At 39.8% G+C, this 5,485-nt stretch overlaps 1 long non-coding RNA gene across 1 annotated transcript; it reads left to right on the top strand.

Moving 5' to 3' along the window:
• The first annotated feature begins 2,084 nt into the window (after nt 1-2,084).
• On the top strand, nt 2,085-4,976 carry LOC123609749. Its single transcript, XR_006717952.1, has 2 exons — nt 2,085-2,248; nt 4,687-4,976. It is a non-coding gene; the product is annotated as an uncharacterized LOC123609749 (long non-coding RNA).
• The last annotated feature ends 509 nt before the right edge of the window (nt 4,977-5,485 follow it).

The raw sequence follows: 5,485 nt of genomic DNA, 5'->3' as shown, positions 1-5,485 counted from the left end.
GAGCCTGCTATTTTTTTTTTTCAACAATAATAGCAGGAATTACTGACACAACTGGTCCAAAAGTTATTCACCTTTGGCCAAGTCCTTCTACAGTATGATGTATTAGTAAATCATCCTTTAGTATATGCCTTGGTGTAGAATTCAGGTTTGCAGTACTAATTTGAAGCTAAATTAAGCTTGTCCATTTGCCAAATAACTGAAAGCAGTCCAGAAAGGCTCTCTAGTTCCTTTGAAATACTTAAAAAAATTTAAAAAAATGTTTAATGTTTATTTTTTTTGAGAGAGACAGAGTGCAAGTGGAGGAGGGGCAGAGAGAGAGGGAGACACAGAATCCGAAGCAGTGTCCAGGCTCTGAGCTGTCAGCACAGAATCCAATGCAGGACTTGAACTCATGAACTGTGAGATCATGACATGAGCCAAAGTCAGATGCTTAACAGACTGAGCCACCCAGGCCCCCCTAAAAACTTTTTTTTAATGTTTATTTATTTTTTAGAGAGAGACAGTGTGAGCAGGGAGGGGCAGAGAGGGAGATGCAGAATCTGAGGCAGCCTCCTGGCTCTGAGCTGTCAGCACAGAGCCTGACACGGGACTTGAACCCATGAATGGTGAGATCATGACATGAGCTGAAGTCGCACTTAACTGACTGAGCCACCCAGGGGCCCTTTGGCTCTCTAGTTCCTTTATTTATACGCTGTCAATTAGCTTTCATATGTGGGCAGTCCTCTGGGATTTTCTATGTGGTTGATGCTCATTTATTTTAGGGTTGGTGTATGGTATATGAATTAATTTAACATCTATTTTGTTATTTATCCTACTTGATTTGTAGAAACTTGGTTGTATGTTAAGGATTGCATTGTTTCCTGTGCTCCTCCCAAGTTCATGTTGAAGCTGGAACCCCTAGTACCTCAGAGTGTGACTGTATTTGGATATACAGTCTTTCAAGGGGTAATTAAGTTAAAATGAGGTCATTAGGGTGGGCCCTCAGCCAATAGGACTGGTGCCCTTATAAGAGGAAATTTGGGCACAGACATATCAGAAGACCATGTGAAGACAGGGAGAAGACAGGCATCTACAAGCCAAGGAAAGGCCTCAGAAGAAATCCAAACCATACACCCTTCTAGCCTTCAGAACTGTGAGCAAAGAAGTTTCTGTTGTTTAAGCCACCAGTCTGTGGTACTTTGTTGCAAAAGCCCTGGAAACTGAATACATTGTGTTTTCTTTAAAGGTCTCTCAGGGCAGGTCCCTCCTACATTAGAGTAAGTTTGCTTGCATTTCTTCTACCAGCAGGAGAGGGAATCTTCATGAAGTCAAACTTTAGACAATACTGAAGTTACATTAATGTTCTTGTTTTACTCTGGTCACTAAGTCTTTTTGGATAGTACCTAAGAATCCTAGCCTTAAACAACTAAATTACTATATTGTCTCAGTGGGTATTTCCCTCAAATAATGGATCTAGGTGGCAGCCAGATTTGATTTACTTGCTCAATAAATATTTCTTGGCTGCCTACTCTGTGCCAAGAATTGTATGTTATAGGTACTGGGATCCTAACAATTTGAATTAAACAAAGTTCAGGCTTGCATGTGGTGTGTGTGTGTGTGTGTGTGTGTGTGTGATGTGTAGATAATATATACTTAAATGTATAATATGTTAAATGGAAATAAAACAGGGCAAGGGGAAAAGAAGTCTGGGGTTGTGTTTAGGGTCTAGGAATGGGGATATTTTACAAAGGATGGGCAGAAAAGCCTCTTGGAGAAGGTAAGGTTAAGGTGCACACAGAGTCTACATGAAGCGGGGGATGTGTGGATGCGGAGATGTGTCACCCAGATTCCCCTTCAAGGAAGGATTTCTACCTCTGTTGTTAGTGAGCTTTCACCAGACAGCCTTTAATATCAGAACTTTCAGGGATTGCTTCAGCTGCAAAAAGCCACTTTTTCAAGGGCACATCCTTCCTGTGGATGGCCCATGTTTAATGACTGATCAAGGTGTGGGGGTATAAAAGCCTCAAAATAAAAACCCAAACAAGACCTACCTGATGGGCTATTTTAGTTTCAGAGTCTCCCCCTGGGGCAGTTTAAGCCTACATAGCTTCCTTTCCCTCCTTTCCACAGTTGATTTCAAACATATTCCCTCCTAAGCACCCTGTGTGCAGAAGGCTGTTTCAGAGTAAGCTTCTTGGAGAACCCAGTCTGTTACGTGGAGGCATCCATGTGGAAATCTGAGGAAGGACATTTCCCTGCAGAAGAAATAGTAAGTGCAAAGTTCACCAAACTATCACTCATATGGTAATGACATGGCTACACAAGGAAGGACAGAACAAATCTGCTTCGCTTTGTGAGGCCATCCCAGAGGGACCAAGATGGGACAGAGATGGCCAAGAAAGGTGTTAGGTAGCAAATGTCTTGCAGGGGGTAGTCAAAAACTTCCTAGGGAGGAGAAAGTAAAAAGGAGACAGAAATGGAGATGGTTTTGACTTTGAATTGATGTAAATCCAACAGGCAGGCTTCTTTGAGACTTCTGGGACTCTGAGGAGGACCAGAGTCCTCTGAGGACTCTGAGGAAGGAAACAGCTTTGTCTAGACTAGGACACTAATCAATCTGTTAGAGCTTCAGAAATGCTATAGTTATAGAGAGGTTATAGAAGTTAACCGTAGAAAACAAGCAATACTCCCTCAACCTCATCCCCCTGCCCTCAGAACAAAATAAAGCACAATGTCTTGAAACAAGCTCAAAGAGAAGATGGTTAAAGAACCAAATTTTCTTTACAAAGGGAAATAATTCCAACAGTGTCTTCTCTTTATTTACATAGGACACAGGGAAAAGGTTTGCATGAAAATTACACACAGTCTGAATTTTATATGACTAAACAAAATGAGCACTTTCAGTTTGGGATTATTTTTGGCTCTTTGTTCCTCAGACACTTCTTTCTTACTTGTCTTTCACAAACCCACCAGGATGGTGTAACACAACCTATTTAAGATTGATGATAGAAATTTAGGATTTTGTCAAATTAGAACAAGTCCTACGGTCCACGGGAGTATTAGGAAAAACAATAGATGAAGAGTTGAACTTTGTTACCAGAACATTTTCATCACCCAAAAAAGAAATGCTGACCCATTAACAGTCATTCCCCATTGTCCCTCCCCCAGTCCCTGACAACCACTGATCTATTTTCTGTCACTATAGCTTTGCCTATTGCCTACTACATATTTTAAATCTCTTTTGGCTTAATACTCTGCTAACCTTTTAAAATCCTCTCTCTTTGCTCTAAATAGTCTTTTTAGTTTAATTTAAATGACTGTCTACTAAGCTGAAACTCTCCTAATTTAAGGTTTAGTGAAGAACCATACATTTGATTCCACAAATCCTTACAGTGAAAGATATACAAAGTTTCACGTTTTGTTTTTCCTCTTTTATTTTGATTTACCTTTAATAGAAATCCAATTCAAGGATACAGGATACGAAAAAAAGGGAAAAGAAAATGTGAGAAGCATATGGAGGAGGAGGAGGAAGAGGAGAAGGAGGAGGAAGGGGGAGGAGGTGGAGGGATATGACAGTAACGTAGAAAAGAAATTATACTGAAGAAACTTAAGAAACAGCTGCTGACTGATTCTTAAAAAAAAATTAAATAAATAAATAAATTAAAAAAATCTTTTACCACCCCAAGACCAAAAACAAACAAAAAAGGATGAAAAAAGACAACCAGATCATACATGATAAAAAACATTTTTTGTTTCACAGTCTAGGTCAGGGGCCCCCAAGGCATATTTGAAAGGAAGTCTCCATTTCCATGTTAAGCTCTAATTCCTTTCAATAAGGCATCTGATTTGTGGTGTGGATTTTGAGTGCTTTATTAGCCACGAGGAAAGAAGATACAGCAGTTTCATCATTTGGGGGAAATAAGAACATCCTTTTCCTCTTTTTAAGGTTTTGGAGATCAGAAACATCTTTTTATATGAGAACAAAAGACAAAGAATTTGATTAAAAGTGATACGATAAGCTTTTATTGTATAAAGGTAATTTGAGATGAATGAGGAACAGACTACATAACACCAAGTGTACTAGAACAACATGTAACAAAGACAAGTCTACTGCCTGTCTTTCCTGATTCCCAAGCTTAAGAAACTTCGGTTTGTATTATTTCTTCAAGGGAGATTAACTGAAATTCTATACATTAAATTTAACTCAAAAATAACATTCCTGTCACAAACTGTGGATGGGAAATGTTGCTTCTAAAAATTTTGGTATTTTAACACAGCAAATTGAATGTTGGAAACAAAACATAGAGAACATGTTTTCTGTATCTTCAGGCTTGACTTGTAGGAAGGGTTTCAATTAAAGGCCATGGCTTTAATGTAAAGGATATCCATTTCCAAATTTAAATGGGAATGGATAACATAAGAAAGGTAGAAAAAGCAATTATGGAAGATTTACAGAAGCATGATGGGAAGGCATTTATGGTGGATTAAAGATGGTGCCAAAGTCTTTGATACTCCTTTCATAGAATGGTGGGATTCATTGAGTCCAGACTAGTCTTAGTGATTTCCTTGACCAACAGAGTTCAGTGCCAATGACACTGTCATTGGCACTGAATGACTTTCAGGGTTCAGAAGTCAGAAGCCTTATAGCTTCTTCCTTGGTCTGTTGGACTGTTTGCTCTTTGCACCCTTCGGACTCTTCCTCTTCAGGTACTGACTCTTCAAAACCAGAGGCTATGCGGTGAGAAGACCCAACCACACTGAGAGACAGGATGGAGGTGCTTGAGTCGACAGCTACAGCTGAACTCTCAGAGGATGGCCAGAGCAAACTGCTGGCTGTCTTGGACATCCTATCCAGCCGAACCTTCAAATAATTGTAGTCCAGCCAATATCTGGACCTCAACTGTATGAGGGTCTCTAAGGAGAACTACCCAACTGAGCCCTGCTTGAATTACTGACACCTCACATTGTAACCAATAAATGGTTGTTTTAAGCTGCTACATTTTGGGGTGATTTATTATGCCCTAAGATTTAACCAGAGCTGTCCTGGTTTTGTCAGACTGCTCTAGCGACTTCTGTCACATCGGCTTGATGATGAGCTTCTCGGGTTTCCAAGAATAAGAAAAACCGGGTTTGGAAACTTGCAACAGACGAGTCATATAATTATGAGGTGGTACTATAACACCAAAGTGAACTTTTAATGATTTTGTTGCTAGGTGAAGTATCTCTCCTTAAGCCTCTACCTCTTATGTCTTCATTACATCTAGCAGCATAAATAAATAAATAAATAAATAAATAAATAAATAAATAAATCTACATAACAATGTCCATGATCTTCACTATGTTCTTTATCTGAATGATGCTAGCCAGAAGGAGTTAGTACTCTACCTGCTTGAACTTTGCTCCAGACCACCTGTTCTCTCCGTCCTGGGAAGGGCTGCTTTTGATTACAGCACTCCTTGGGCCTGCCAGGATTTCGGCAGACCCGGCTCATAGTTGATTCCAGGGC

The sequence above is a fragment of the Leopardus geoffroyi genome, chromosome B2 (genome assembly GCF_018350155.1).
Source record: "Leopardus geoffroyi isolate Oge1 chromosome B2, O.geoffroyi_Oge1_pat1.0, whole genome shotgun sequence".
Taxonomy (NCBI): domain Eukaryota; kingdom Metazoa; phylum Chordata; class Mammalia; order Carnivora; family Felidae; genus Leopardus; species Leopardus geoffroyi.
Note: the sequence above shows the minus strand (reverse complement) of the source record. Positions and strands in the feature narration are given on the sequence as shown.